This window comes from Nerophis lumbriciformis, linkage group LG04, assembly GCF_033978685.3.
Source record: "Nerophis lumbriciformis linkage group LG04, RoL_Nlum_v2.1, whole genome shotgun sequence".
In the NCBI taxonomy this organism is placed as follows: domain Eukaryota; kingdom Metazoa; phylum Chordata; class Actinopteri; order Syngnathiformes; family Syngnathidae; genus Nerophis; species Nerophis lumbriciformis.
The window spans coordinates 66295671-66312500 of NC_084551.2; positions in this window are offsets into that span (position 1 = coordinate 66295671).

Here is a 16830-nt window from a genome sequence, read left to right on the forward strand (position 1 = left end):
CATGGACTCGGACTTGGAGGTGCTGATTCTCATCCCAGTCGCTTCACACTCAGCTGCGAACCGATCCAGTGAGAGCTGAAGATCCTGGCCAGATGAAGCCATCAGGACCAAATCATCTGCAAAAAGCAGAGACCTAATCCTGCAGCCACCAAACCAGATCCCCTCAACGCCTTGACTGCGCCTAGAAATTCTGTCCATAAAAGTTATGAACAGAATGGGTGACAAAGGGCAGCCTTGGCAGAGTCCAACCCTCACTGGAAACGTGTCCGACTTACTGCCGGCAATGCGGACCAAGCTCTGGCACTGATCATACAGGGAGCGGACTGCCACAATCAGACAGTCCGATACCCCATACTCTCTGAGCACTCCCCACAGGACTTCCCGAGGGACACGGTCGAATGCCTTCTCCAAGTCCACAAAACACATGTAGACTGGTTGGGCAAACTCCCATGCACCCTCAAGGACCCTGCCGAGAGTATAGAGCTGGTCCACAGTTCCACGACCAGGACGAAAACCACACTGTTCCTCCTGAATCCGAGGTTCGACTATCCGGCGTAGCCTCCTCTCCAGTACACCTGAATAGACCTTACCGGGAAGGCTGAGGAGTGTGATCCCACGATAGTTGGAACACACCCTCCGGTTCCCCTTCTTAAAGAGAGGAACCACCACCCCGGTCTGCCAATCCAGAGGTACCGCCCCCGATGTCCACGCGATGTTGCAGAGTCTTGTCAACCAAGACAGCCCCACAACATCCAGAGCCTTAAGGAACTCCGGGCGGATCTCATCCACCCCCGGGGCCTTGCCACCGAGGAGCTTTTTAACTACCTCGGCAACCTCAGCCCCAGAAATAGGAGAGCCCACCACAGATTCCCCAGGCCCTGCTTCCTTATAGGAAGACGTGCTGGTAGGATTGAGGAGGTCTTCGAAGTATTCCCTCCACCGATCCACAACATCCGCAGTCGAGTTCTTCAATAAAAACAGAAATTATTTACAACTTATATTCAATTGAATCGACTGCAAAGACAAGATATTTAATGTTGGAACTGAGAAACGTAATCATTAACTTAATATAATGGCAGCAACACATTGCAAACAAGTTGGCACAGGGGCATGTTCACCACTGTGTTACATGGCCTTTCCTTTTTAACAACACTCAGTAAACGTTTGGGAACTGAGGAGACACATTTTCGAAGCTTCTCAGGTGGAATTCTTTCCTACAGCTTAAGTTGATCACCCCCTGGGAGGTGAGGGGAGCAGTGAGCAGCAGCGGTGGCCGCGCCCGGGAATCATTTTTGGTGATTTAACCCCCAATTCCAACCCTTGATGCTGAGTGCCAAGCAGGGAGGTAATGGGTGCCATTTTTATAGTCTTTGGTATGACTCGGCCGGGGTTTGAACTCACAACCTACCGATCTCAGGGCGGACACTCTAACCACTGATCCAAGGTCGGGTCGCGGGGGCAGCAGCCTAAGCAGGGAAGCCCAGACTTCCCTTTCCCCCAGCCACTTCGTCCAGCTCCTCCCCTCCTATTTTCCCCCAAACATTTTATCAACATGAAATATTTAATGTGAAATAATTGGAGCCATAAATGTGTAAATAAATCATAACAACACTGATTGTTATTCATTGTTTTTTTGTTTTTTTTAGCAATGGCAGTTAAAAAACAAATAAGACTAAAGATCTCAGGGATCCAAAAGCCCCCAGACTCACAAAATTGTTAAAACTAAGTCATATATCAGACCTGGGCAAATTAAGGCCCGAGGGCCACATGTGGCCCGTTAAGCTTTTCAATCCGGCCCCCAAGACATTCCCCCCAATTTTTTTTTCTTCGATATTTAAGATCGATTTTTACCCTTCGCGTTTATATTTCGCTGTGTTTGTTGCATTTTGGTTGTCTTTCGCTTGATTGTAAAATATGTGGATGGAGAGAGGTTGTGACGTTCATATGTTGTCAATATTCAGTGTTTTATCCTTCATAGTTAATGTTGTAAATCCCACATTCTTTATTTCCATGTACATTCTGGGTGTCTCATTCAGTAAAAAAATTTAAAATTCCATTCCGTTTTTTAAGGCGGTCTGTCAAAACGTTTTTAGCATTCAATCAGACGTTATTTTGAGGTTTTGTATTAGTGTTCCTAAAAATCAGATATATTTTTTTAGATCTTTAAGATGGAAACTGCAGCTGCCATTATGATGTGCAGTGATTTTTTCAAATGATCGTAAGTCTTCAACTATACAAAGTATTTCAATGGTTGGAATCTGAGCTTTTGCATGATATGTTGTCAATATTCAGTGTTTTATCGTTCATAGTTAATATTGTAAATCCTGTATTCTTGGTTTTCATGTACATTCTGCGTGTCTCATTCAGTAAAAAAAAGGGAAAACACCATTCTGGTTTTTTGAAGCAGTCTGTCATAACTTTTTTAGCATTTAATCAGACATTAATTTGTATTAGTGTTTCTAAAAATAGGCCCCTAGACATATTTTTTTCTCTAAATTTGGCCCCTTGAGTCAAAATAATTGCCCAGGCCTGTCATATATATTATATATTATATGTATATATATATATATATATATATATATATATATATATATATATATATATATATATTAGACTTAGACTTAAATTTAGACTTCCTTTTTATTGTCATTCAAATTTGAACTTTACAGCACAGATAAGAACAAAATTTCGTTACATAAGCTCATGGTAGTGCAGGATAAAAAAGCAATACGGTGCATGTATAAATAAATAAACATATATAAATAATATATAAATATATATATAAAATAAATAAATCTATATAAATATATATACATAAATAAATAGATTACTGTATAGATAATATATTGCACTTTTTCACATGCGTATATATATATATATATATATATATATATATATATATATAAAATATACAGTAATCTATTTATTTATGTATGTATATTTATATAGATTTTTTTTTTATATATTATTCATATATGTATATTTATTCATACATGCACCGTATTGCCTTTTTATCCTGCACTACCACGAGCTTATGTAACGAAATTTTGTTCTTATCTAACTGCCAAGTTATTTTTTTTAACTTTATAACTGTCTTTGTTATATAATTTTTTTTTTTTTTAAATATTAAAAACTTATAATCGGTGGATAGATTTGAAGGTTTTCTAAAGATTTAAGCGTTGAAAGTAAAAATTATATATATATATATATATATATATATATATATATATATATATATATATATATATATATATATATATAATTTTTACTTTATAAATAAATATATATATATGTATATATATTTATATTTATATATATATATATATATATATATATATATATATATATATATATATATATATATATATATATATATATATATATATATATATATATATATATATAATTTTTACTTTCAACGCTTAAATCTTTAGAAAACCTTCAAATCTATCCACCGATTATAAGTTTTTAATTAAAAAATTTTTTTTTTTTTATAACAAAGACAGTTATAAAGTTAAAAAAAATAACTTGGCAGTTTTGTGTTATTAGTGTAAATATTCTCATATTTTTTCGTTGTATCACACATGTTGGCTCTTGTATTCCACTTTGTAATGTTTTTTTTTTGGCAATATTATTTTCAAAATGTGCTGCGGGGCTGTTGAGAGAATCCCATTGGACGCCCCTGAATTACGACGAGGCAGGTGAAAAGCCAAAGGCAACACCGTCAACTTGAGTAAACAATCCAGTGTCGCAAGGAAGGCAACGCTGGCAGATAAACTCTCCCGATTAGTGATTAGAGACAGGTGAGCCATGTAATCACTACCTAAGAGCAGGTGAAGCAGCACTCCAGCCAGAAGGAAAAGTGGATGAGAGGACAGAGAGGAAGTGGAAATAATAGTAAAAATACTGCAATATGAAAGATAAATACAACTTGTCAAGACCGATTTTAACATAAATTGTTTAATAATATATTTCTAGTGCAAAATAACACATTTAACATACTTAGTAGCTATTTCCAAACCTCCCTGACACAGCACTGATGCTGCGCACCACAGGGGGGGACAGTGAGAATGTTCTGGGAAATCTGCCGTTATGAAGTCATTATGAATAAATATTGTTTTTGTGCAAAATAACAAAATGTACCATGATTAGATATTTCGAAACCTTCCTGACACATCTCCAACTAGGGATCAAACCCAGTGCAACCGCTTTACCAGACCAGCATTGATGCTGCACGCCACAGGGAGCAGTGGAAATCTTCAGGGAAATTTGCTATAATGAAATTATTGTGTGAATTCTCCAAAACATTCACACATGGTTTTCTGCACCAAAAATCATCTATTTATTCTTCTTCTCCAGATTTTGGCGCTCTCTACCTTCCACATTTTTCTTTCTTTGTATTTTTGGTCCAATATGGCTCTTTCAACATCGACCCCTGGACTAATGTAATGTTAGTAAAATCTTACAAATAATTCCCCAATTTCAACCTCTGCTAAAGGTGGAAATCGCCTTACCCTTTAACAACATCTTTGGAAGTCTTTTTGGGAAACGCTGCTCAAACACAAACAAAGAAAACCCAACATCTAAAGCTATGAAAGTATTTCCGCTATTTTGGTGTAAGCAATTTATGAGTCATTTTGCCACAGTTTCTTCAGCATTGACCCTAAAGGCTTCGTGGCCACATGCGTGGACAGCACCTTTTAGCTCTTATTTCCAAAATTGTGTACACTACTGAATTGGGGTCTTATGGCCACTTATGTGGACACTTATGCTGCCATCTGGTGGTGTCAGAAGAGTATAACATACAATGGAATTTGGAATAAAAATGTAAAAAATGAGAATTAGCATGTCACTAAACATGAAGTACACGTTTGTGTACTTATGGACTAAGTACATCATATCAAAATATGATTCTTAGTTTTTATTCTAATTATAAGCCCAAATAGCAAAGATAAATAAAAAAAAGCATGTGAACAAACAGCTTGGTCCTTAAGAGGTTCACTATGATTGGAAAAACTTCACTCTTATATGTTGCGTATGCAAATTAGGTTTTGTCAGTTGGTCCGCCTCGTGCAACCCTGTAAGGTTGTTCTTACTAGGGTTTTCGGAGGCCGAGCTTTCTAGAAAGACTGGCTATGCAAAGAGGACAGAGGGACTCCCATTGGCTCTTCTTTAGCACATACCCTGCAGCCGACACGCTAACACATGTTGACTCTGTGAAGCAAATATGCTGAGGCTCGTCTATTGGTGGATGATCTTATTTGAGATATTTCATCTTACTTAGATTTCAGTTTTTGCAGTGAAGGTGGGGAAGAAGAGGGGAAAAGGTGGCCAAAATGGTCAAAAGTCCCAATTGTGTCCAAAATACCTCGCCGGGTTCCAGTCCCACAAGTCCCGCCGCCGGCCGCACAAGTCCCCGGGATGCAAAAAATGTCCAAAATGCACCCAGCAAAGTCCCACGGAAAGTGGGGAAGAAAAGTGAGAAAAGTCGGCAAAAATGTTCAAAATACCTACCCAGGTTCCAGTCCCACAAGTCCCGCCGCCGGCCGCACAAGTCCCGGGATGCCCAAAATGTCCATAACACACCCAGCAAAGTCCCACGGGGAGGGAGGATAAAAGTTGGAAAAGTAGGCAAAAGTCCCAAAAATTTTCAAAATACTTACCCAAGTTTGAGTCCCACTGTGTGATTTTTGAACATTTTTCCGACTTTTCTCACTTTTCTCCCCGCCTTCCCGTGGGACCTCGCTGGGCGCATTTTGGACATTTTGGGCGGGACTTGTGGGACTCGAACTTGGGTAGGTATTTTTAACATTTTTGGGACTTTTGCCGACTTTTCCAACTTTTATCCCCCCCTCCCCGTGGGACTCAGCTGGGTGTGTTATGGACACATGTATGGCCATACATAAGATTTTATGTTAGAGTGTTTTACTTGTTTTAAGTGTTTTGCTCCTAAATGATCTCAGTAAGATATTACAGCTTGTTGCTGAGATTTGATGACCTATATTGAGTAAAACATGCTTGAAACTATTTGTGTCCAAATGTCCAAAACACACCCAGCAATGGTGAAGAAAAGAAAAAAAAAAATACAAAAATTAGGGGTATTTTATTGGAACTAAGCAAAATTATCTGCCAATAGAACAAAATAATTTCCAAAACAAGTAAAATTAAAGCTGCAAGCAGCGTTGGTCGGGCCCGCGTATTTGGCAGGTGCTAGTCCTAAGTGTCCCAATACTTTTGTCCAGTTTTAGTCCCAAGTGTCCCAATACTTTTGGCAAGATGTAGTCCCAAGTGTCCCAATACTTTTGTCCAGTTTTCGGCCTAAGTGTCCCAATACTTTTGTCCGGTGATAGTCATAAGTGTCCCAATACTTTTGTCCGGTGGTAGTCATAAGTGTCCCAATACTTTTGTCCAGTTTTCGGCCTAAGTGTCCCAATACTTTTGTCCGGTGGTAGTCATAAGTGTCCCAATACTTTTGTCCAGTGGTAGTCCTAAGTGTCCCAATACTTTTGTCCGGTGGTAGTCATAAGTGTCCCAATACTTTTGTCCGGTGGTAGTCATAACTGTCCCAATACTTTTGTCCAGTGCTAGTCATAAGTGTCCCAATACTTTTGTCTACTTTTAGTCTGAAGTGTCCCAAGACTTTTGTCTAGTGTACCTACCTTGTCTGCATTGTGTGGGCACGTTGGTGCTTCCTGCTTTTAAGCAGCCATCTTAAAAAAACAGCAGCGCAGCAGCATCAGCATCAGCGCAGCGGGTCTTTGAAGGGTCATAAAATCAAAACCGGAGCAGGTATTAAAACGCTGTTCTGTTATTTTATACACAAGGGTTTAATCTCTCTCCTGTGTTAGTTTGAAGCCGAAACGACACACGCGCTCAGAGGAGATATATTTTGAAGAAAGGTGACCGTTTTTTACAAAAATGTTGTTTTGAAGGGGGAATAGCAAACTTCCTGTTGATTTTTGCTGGAGGTTGTCAGTTTATGAAATGTAGGCCTAAGTAAGACCTACATAGAGGTTTGTGTTTCATGTCTCTCCGACCTTCCCAGTGGGAGTTACAGGCAGTTTTGTCAGTTTTTTCATCCGAGGAGCAGTTTTTTGTGCGTTTTATTAAAAAATTGCGCTAGAGCACAATTTTGAGATTTGGGGTTAGGTTTTTTTATTAGATCACAATTTTTGCCAGTCCTGATGTGTGTGTTCAGTTTGGTGAGTTTTGAAGCATGTTAAGGGGGTCAAATTACAGCTCAAAGAGGCAAAAGTGACTGTTTTTAGTACTTTTTTGTCTTGAAGGGGGAATTGCCAACTTCCTGTTGATTTTTGCCCGATGATATACATTATGAAAACTAGGTCTAAGTCAGACCTGCATACAGGTTTTTGTTTCATGTCTCTCCGATCTTCCTAGTGGGAGATATAGGCAGTCTAGTTTTTTTTTTCCTAGGGGGCGCTAGAGCGCAATTTTGAGTTTTGAGTTTTTTTTTTTTTTTAAAAAGGTAATTTTCGCAGGTCCTGATGTGTGGGTCAAATATGGTGAGTTTTGAAGCATGTTAAGTGGGTCAAATTACAGTTTAATGTGGCGGCGGAAGAATAAAGAATAAATAATAAAACCTTACAAATTCAATAGGTCCTTATGTCCCATTGCATAAGGACTCCCTGTGGGAGTCCTTATGCAATGGGCCATGCGGGCCCTAATTAGCTAATCTCCATTAACCCCAAAATACCTTAAAATAAGTATATTCTCACTAATAACAAGTGTACTACTATATGAGTACGTATTTTCTATTGTTTCATTGAAAATAAAACAGCAAAGTCCATTTGGCTGTCATCTGTTTTAATTATGAGACACAATTGTGTCAAAGTCATGATTTTTTTTTTCATGCTTGAAATAAGAAATTATTACTTTAAAAAAGTAGTTTTATTCTTGTGAGTGTTGATGACACAGCTTTGCAACACTTGATATTCTAGTTCCAAGCATGTTTTACTCAATATAGGTCATCAAATCTCAGCAACAAGCTGTAATATCTTACTGAGATCATTTAGGACCAAAACACTTAAAACAAGTAAAACACTCTAACAAAAAATCTACTTAGTGAGAAGAATGATCTTATCAGACAGAAAATAAGCAAATATCGCCCTTATTTGAGATATTTCATCTTACTTAGATTTCAGTTTTTGCAGTGAAGGCGGGGAAGAAGAGGGGAAAAGGCGGCCAAAATGGTCAAAAGTCCCAATTGTGTCCAAAATACCTCGCCGGGTTCCAGTCCCACGAGTCCCGCCGCCGGCCGCACAAGTCCCCGGGATGCAAAAAATGTCCAAAATGCACCCAGCAAAGTCCCACGGGAAGTGGGGGAGAAAAGTGAGAAAAGTCGGCAAAAGTCCCCAAAAATGTTCAAAATACCTACCCAGGTTCGAGTCCCACAAGTCCCGCCGCCGGCCGCGCAAGTCCCGGGATGCCCAAAATGTCCATAACACACCCAGCCAAGTCCCACGGGGAGGGGGGATAAAAGTTGGAAAAGTAGGCAAAAGTCCCAAAAATTTTCAAAATACTTACCCAAGTTTGAGTCCCACTGTGTGATTTTTGAACATTTTTCCGACTTTTCTCACTTTTCTCCCCGCCTTCCCGTGGGACCTCGCTGGGCGCATTTTGGACATTTTGGGCGGGACTTGTGGGACTCGAACTTGGGTAGGTATTTTTAACATTTTTGGGACTTTTGCCGACTTTTCCAACTTTTATCCCCCCTCCCCGTGGGACTCAGCTGGGTGTGTTATGGACACATGTATGGCCATACATAAGATTTTATGTTAGAGTGTTTTACTTGTTTTAAGTGTTTTGGTCCTAAATGATCTCAGTAAGATATTACAGCTTGTTGCTGAGATTTGATGACCTATATTGAGTAAAACATGCTTGAAACTATTTTTGTCCAAATGTCCAAAACACACCCAGCAATGGTGCATAGGAACATTTGCGCGGCCATACATATGTCAAGACTTGGTTCGGGGTGTGTGCTTTTCCAGGATGCAACGGAAAGTTGGCACGGGCGAGACGGGAATGAAGGTACATGATTTATTTATTAACTATAAACACAAAAAAAAGATCAAACAAAAAGCGCGCACAGTGGCGGAGAATAAACTATGAACAATTAAACAAAACTTGCAAACTATGGCTTGAATAAAGAAAACTTACTTGGCATGGACAAAAAAGGAGCAGCGTGAACATGGACATGAAAAAATGGACAGAGCATAAATGTGGTGTGAGGTCGTCAGGACGAACAACAGAAAATGAATGAACTTAAATACTTATGGACATGATTAACAACAGGTGCGTGACTCAAAACAGGTGCGTGACATGACAGGTGAAACTAATGGGTAACTATGGTGACAAAACAAAACAAAAGTGCACAAAAAGTCCAAAAATAAAACCTGATCACACAGACATGACAACATAAGATTTTATGTTAGAGTGTTTTACTTGTTGCTGAGATTTGATGACCTTTTTAGAGGCGGTATCGTACCGAATATGATTAATTAGTACCGAGGTACTATACTACACTGCAAAAAGTCAGTGTTCAAAACAAGAAAAAAAAAATACAAAAATGAGGGGTATTTTATTTGAACTAAGCAAAATTATCTGCCAATAGAACAAGAAAATTCAGCTTGTCAAGACTTTCCAAAACAAGTAAAATTAGCTAACCTCAATGAACCCTAAAATACCTTAAAATAAGTATATTCTCACTTTCTTTACTGGAAAAAAAATTGTCCAAAATGCACCCAGGAAAGTCCCACGGGAAGTGGGGGTGAAAAGTGAGAAAAGTCGGCAAAAGTCCCCAAAAATTTTCAAAATACCTACCCAGGTTCCCGTCCCACATGGAACTTGGGTGTGATTTTTGAACATTTTACCGACTTTTCTCACTTTTCTCCCCGCCTTCCCGTGGGACTTTACTAATTTTTAACGTTTTGGACATTTTGGGCATCCCGGCCGGCGGCGGGACTTGTGGGACTCGAACCTGGGTAGGTATTTTTAACATTTTTGGGACTTTTGCCGACTTTTCCAACTTTTATCCTCCCTCCCCGTGGGACTCGGCTGGGTGTGTTATGGACATTTTGGGCATCCCGGGACTTGCGCGGCCATACATAAGATTTTATGTTAGAGTGTTTTACTTGTTTTAAGTGTTTTGGTCCTAAATGATCTCAGTAAGATATTACAGCTTGTTGCTGAGATTTGATGACCTATATTGAGTAAAACATGCTTGAAACTATTTTTGTCCAAATGTCCAAAACACACCCAGCAATGGTGCACAGGAACACTGCAAAAAGTCAGTATTCAAAAACAAGAAAAAAAAATTACAAAAATTAGGGGTATTTTATTTGAACTAAGCAAAATTATCTGCCAATAGAACAAAAAAAAAATTGGCTTGTCAAGACTTTCCAAAACAAGTAAAATGAGCTAACCTCAATTAACCCAAAAATACCTTAAAATAAGTATATTCTCACTAATAACAACTGTACTACTATATGAGTACGTATTTTCTATTGTTTCATTGAAAATAAAACAGCAAAGTCCATTTGGCTGTCATCTGTTTTAATTATGAGACACAATTGTGTCAAAGTCATGATCTTTTTTTTTACATGCTTGAAATGAGAAATTATTACTTTAAAAAAGTAGTTTTATACTTGTGAGTGTTGATGACACAGATTTGCAACACTTGATATTCTAGTTTCAAGCATGTTTTACTCAATATAGGTCATCAAATCTCAGCAACAAGCTGTAATATCTTACTGAGATCATTTAGGACCAAAACACTTAAAACAAGTAAAACACTCTAACATAAAATCTTATGTATGGCCGAAATGTCCATAACACACCCAGCCGAGTCCCACGGGGAGGGAGGATAAAAGTTGGAAAAGTCGGCAAAAGTCCCAAAAATTTTAAAAATACCTACCCAGGTTTGAGTCCCACAGTTCCGCCGCTGGCCTGGATGCCCAAAATGTCCAAAACGCTAAAAATTAGCAAAGTCCCACGGGAAGGTGGGGAGAAAAGTGAGAAAAGTCGGTAAAATGTTCAAAAATCACACCCGGGTTCCATGTGGGACTGGAACCTGGGTAGGTATTTTGAACATTTTTGGGGACTTTTGCCGACTTTTCTCACTTTTCACCCCCATTTCCCGTGGGACTTTGCTGGGTGCGTTTTGGACATGTTTTGTATCCCGACTTGTGCGGCCGGCGGCGGGACTCGTGGGGAGGTATTTTGTACATAATTGGGACTTTTGACCATTTTGGCCGCCTTTTCCCCTCTTCTTCCCCGCCTTCACTGCAAAAACTGAAATCTAAGTAAGATGAAATATCTCAAATAAGGGTGATATTTGCTTATTTTCTGTCTGATAAGATAATTCTTCTCACTAAGTAGATTTTATGTTAGAGTGTTTTACTTGTTTTAAGTGTTTTGGTCCTAAATGATCTCAGTAAGATATTACAGCTTGTTGCTGAGATTTGATGACCTATATTGAGTAAAACATGCTTGAAACTAGAATATCAAGTGTTGCAAATCTGTGTCATCAACACTCACAAGTATAAAACTACTTTTTTAAAGTAATAATTTCTCATTTCGAGCATGTAAAAAAAAAGATCCTGACTTTGACACAATTGTGTCTCATAATTAAAACAGATGACAGCCAAATGGACTTTGCTGTTTTATTTTCAATGAAACAATAGAAAATACGTACTCATATAGTAGTACAGTTGTTATTAGTGAGAATATACTTATTTTAAGGTATTTTTGGGTTAATTGAGGTTAGCTAATTTTACTTGTTTTGGAAAGTCTTGACAAGCCAATTTTTTTTTTGTTCTATTGGCAGATAATTTTGCTTAGTTACTTAAAACAAGTAAAACACTCTAACATAAAATCTGCTTAGTGAGAAGAATTATCTTATCAGACATAAAATAAGCAAGTATCACCCTTATTTGAGATACTGTCGTTTGGCAATGTTGACAGGAGTGTGTAGGTTACATTACACGGTGCTCTGCTGAATGCCATTCCGGTGTTTCTTATCTGCAACATCTTGTTACAAGCCATTTGCATTATTTACATGCCTTAATTGATCTCATTGGCATGCATAAGGGAGAGCCTACAACTTCCACATCCAAACCACAGGGGCTCATTTTTAAAACACACAACTAACTGATTGTTATCTTTAAAAGAAATGCTCAAATACTCTGTAATACTTTCAAAAGTCTCAAAATAACCAATTAAAAACACGTTGAATGTACTAAAGCCATATTTTTCTTTCATCAATTGCATCCAATTACGCTTGACCAAAGTTGATGGTCTAGCACAGGGGTCAGAAACCCGCGGCTCTAGAGCCACATGCGGCTCTCGAGCGGCGCCCTGGTGGCTCCGTGGGGCGTTTTCAAAAATCTATGGAAAAGGGAAAAAAAATGGGGTGAAAAATATATTTTTTGTTGTAATATGGCTTCTGTAGAACAAACACAACACAAACCTTCCTAATTGTTAGAAATCCAATTTGTTTTATCCTACAAATTCCAGCTGCCCTTGAACTCAACGTAGTTGTGTGGGCTGTGACTCAGTTTGTTTACATGTTTAACTTTCTCCGACGCTGCCACAGAAAGACGTGTTTTATGCCACCCCTTCCTTATGTCATTTTGTCCACCAAACGTTTTATACTGTGAAACCCGCGGCTCTAGAGTGGCGCCCTGGTGGCTCCGTGGAGCATTTTAAAAAATGTATGGAAATGGAAAAATAATGGGGTGAAAAATATATTTTTTGTTGTAATATGGTTTCTGTGGGAGGACACACAAGACAATTGTTAGAAAGTCTATTTTTTTTGTCCTACAAATTTCAGCGGCCCTTGAACTCACCGTAGCTGTGTGGACTGTGACTCAAACAGTTTGTTTACATGTATAATTTGTCCGACGCTGCCACAGAAAGTCGTGTTTTATGCCACTCCTTCTTTGTCTCATTTTGTCCACCAAACATTTTATACTGTGAAACCCGCGGCTCTCGAGCGGCGCCCTGGTGGCTCCGTGGAGCGTTTTCAAAAATGTATGGAAATAGAAAATAAAATGGGGTGAAAAATATATTTTTTGTTGTAATATGGTTTCTGTAGAACAAACACGACACAAACCTTCCCAATTGCTAGAAATCCAATTTGTTTTGTCCTACAAATTTCAGCTGCCCTTGAACTCACCGTAGTTGTGCGGACTGTGACTCATCAGTTTGTTTACATGTATAACTTTCTCCGACGCTGCCACAGAAAGACGTGTTTTATGTCACTTTATGTCATTTTGTCCACCAAACGTTTTATACTGTGAAACCCGCGGCTCTAGAGTGGCGCCCTGGTGGCTCCGTGGAGCGTTTTCAAAAATGTATGGAAATGGAAAAATAATGGGGTGAAAAATATAATTTCTGTTGTAATATGGTTTCTGTGGGAGGACAAACACGACACAAACCTTCCCAATTGTTAGAAAGCCTATTTGTTTTGTCCTACAAATTTCAGCGGCCCATGAACTAACCGTAGTTGTGTGGGCTGTGACTCAGTTTGTTTACATATATAACTTTCTCCGACGCTGCCACAGAAAGACGTGTTTTATGCCACTTTATGTCATTTTGTCCACCAAACGTTTTATACTGTGAAACCCGCGGCTCTAGAGTGGCGCCCTGGTGGCTCCGTGGGGCGTTTTCAAAAATGTATGGAAAAGGAAAAAAGAATGGGGTGAAAAATATATTTTTTGTTGTAATATGGCTTCTGTAGAACAAACACGACAAAAACCTTCCTAATTGTTAGAAATCCAATTTGTTTTGTCCTACAAATTTCAGCTGCCCTTGAACTCACCGTAGTTGTGTGGGCTGTGACTCAGTTTGTTTACATATATAACTTTCTCCGACGCTGCCACAGAAAGACGTGTTTTATGCCACTCCTTCTTTATGTCATTTTGTCCACCAAACGTTTTATACTGTGAAACCCGCGGCTCTAGAGTGGCGCCCTGGTGGCTCCGTGGGGCGTTTTCAAAAATGTATGGAAAAGGGAAAAAAAATGGGGTGAAAAATATATTTTTTGTTGTAATATGGCTTCTGTAGAACAAACACGACACAAACCTTCCCAATTGTTAGAAATCCAATTTGTTTTGTCCTACAAATTTCAGCTGCCCTTGAACTCACCGTAGCTGTGTGGACTGTGACTCAAACAGTTTGTTTACATGTATAACTTTCTCCGACGCTGCAACAGAAAGACGTGTTTTATGCCACTCCTTCTTTATGTCATTTTGTTCACCAAACGTTTTATACTGTGAAACCCGCGGCTCTAGAGTGGCGCCCTGGTGGCTCCGTGGGGCGATTTCAAAAATGTATGGAAAAGGAAAAAAGAATGGGGTGAAAAATATATTTTTTGTTGTAATATGGCTTCTGTAGAACAAACACGACACAAACCTTCCCAATTGTTAGAAAGCCTATTTGTTTTGTCCTACAAATTTCAGCGGCCCTTGAACTCACCGTAGCTGTGTGGACTGTGACTCAAACAGTTTGTTTACATGTATAACTTTCTCCGATGCTGCCACAGAAAGACTTGTTTTATGCCACTCCTTCTTTGTGTCATTTTGTCCACCAAACGTTTTATACTGTGAAACCCGCGGCTCTAGAGTAGCGCCCTGGTGGCTCCGTGGAGCGTTTTCAAAAATGTATGGAAAAGGAAAAAAAGAATGGGGTGAAAAATATATTTTTTTGTTGTAATATGGCTTCTGTAGAACAAACACGACACAAACCTTCCCAATTGTTAGAAAGCCCATTTGTTTTGTCCTACAAATTTCAGCGGCCCTTGAACTCACCGTAGTTGTGCGGACTGTGACTCATCAGTTTGTTTACATGTATAACTTTCTCCGACGCTGCCACAGAAAGACGTGTTTTATGCCACTTTATGTCATTTTGTCCACCAAACGTTTTATACTGTGAAACCCGCGGCTCTAGAGCGGCGCCCTGGTGGCTCCGTGGGGCGTTTTCAAAAATGTATGGAAATGGAAAAATTAATGGGGTGAAAAATATATTTTTTGTTGTAATATGGCTTCTGTAGAACAAACACGACACAAACCTTCCCAATTGTTATAAAGCCTATTTGTTTTGTCCTACAAATTTCAGCGGCCCTTGAACTCACCGTAGTTGTGTGGGCTGTGACTCAGTTTGTTTACATATATAACTTTCTCCGACGCTGCCACAGAAAGACGTGTTTTATGCCACCCCTTCTTTATGTCATTTTGTCCACCAAACGTTTTATACTGTGAAACCCGCGGCTCTAGAGTGGCGCCCTGGTGGCTCCGTGGAGCATTTTAAAAAATGTATGGAAATGGAAAAATAATGGGGTGAAAAATATATTTTTTGTTGTAATATGGTTTCTGTGGGAGGACACACAAGACAATTGTTAGAAAGTCTATTTTTTTTGTCCTACAAATTTCAGCGGCCCTTGAACTCACCGTAGCTGTGTGGACTGTGACTCAAACAGTTTGTTTACATGTATAATTTGTCCGACGCTGCCACAGAAAGTCGTGTTTTATGCCACTCCTTCTTTGTCTCATTTTGTCCACCAAACATTTTATACTGTGAAACCCGCGGCTCTCGAGCGGCGCCCTGGTGGCTCCGTGGAGCGTTTTCAAAAATGTATGGAAATAGAAAATAAAATGGGGTGAAAAATATATTTTTTGTTGTAATATGGCTTCTGTAGAACAAACACGACAAAAACCTTCCTAATTGTTAGAAATCCAATTTGTTTTGTCCTACAAATTTCAGCTGCCCTTGAACTCACCGTAGTTGTGTGGGCTGTGACTCAGTTTGTTTACATATATAACTTTCTCCGACGCTGCCACAGAAAGACGTGTTTTATGCCACTCCTTCTTTATGTCATTTTGTCCACCAAACGTTTTATACTGTGAAACCCGCGGCTCTAGAGTGGAGCCCTGGTGGCTCCGTGGAGCGTTTTCAAAAATGTATGGAAATGGAAAAATAATGGGGTGAAAAATATATTTTTTGTTGTAATATGGTTTCTGTGGGAGGACAAACACGACACAAACCTTCCCAATTGTTAGAAAGCCTATTTGTTTTGTCCTACAAATTTCAGCGGCCCTTGAACTCACCGTAGCTCTGTGGACTGTGACTCAAACAGTTTGTTTACATGTATTACTTTCTCCGACGCTGCCACAGAAAGACGTGTTTTATGCCACTCCCTCTTTGTGTCATTTTGTCCACCAAACGTTTTATACTGTGAAACCCGCGGCTCTAGAGTGGTGCCCTGGTAGCTCCGTGGGGCGTTTTCAAAAATGTATGGAAAAGGAAAAAAGAATGGGGTTAAAAATATATTTTTTGTTGTAATATGGCTTCTGTAGAACAAACACGACACAAACCTTCCCAATTGTTAGAAATCCAATTTGTTTTGTCCTACAAATTTCAGCGGCCCTTGAACTCACCGTAGTTGTGTGGACTGTGACTCATCAGTTTGTTTACATGTATTATTTGTCCGACGCTGCCACAGAAAGACGTGTTTTATGCCACTCCTTTTTTATGTCATTTTGTCCACCAAACGTTTTATACTGTGAAACCCGCGGCTCTAGAGTGGCGCCCTGGTAGCTCCGTGGGGCGTTTTCAAAAATGTATGGAAAAGGAAAAAAGAATGGTGTGAAAAATATATTTTTTGTTGTAATATGGCTTCTGTAGAACAAACACGACACAAACCTTCCTAATTGTTAAAATCCAATTTGTTTTGTCCTACAAATTTCAGCTGCCCTTGAACTCACCGTAGTTGTGTGGGCTGCGACTCAGTTTGTTTACATATATAACTTTCTC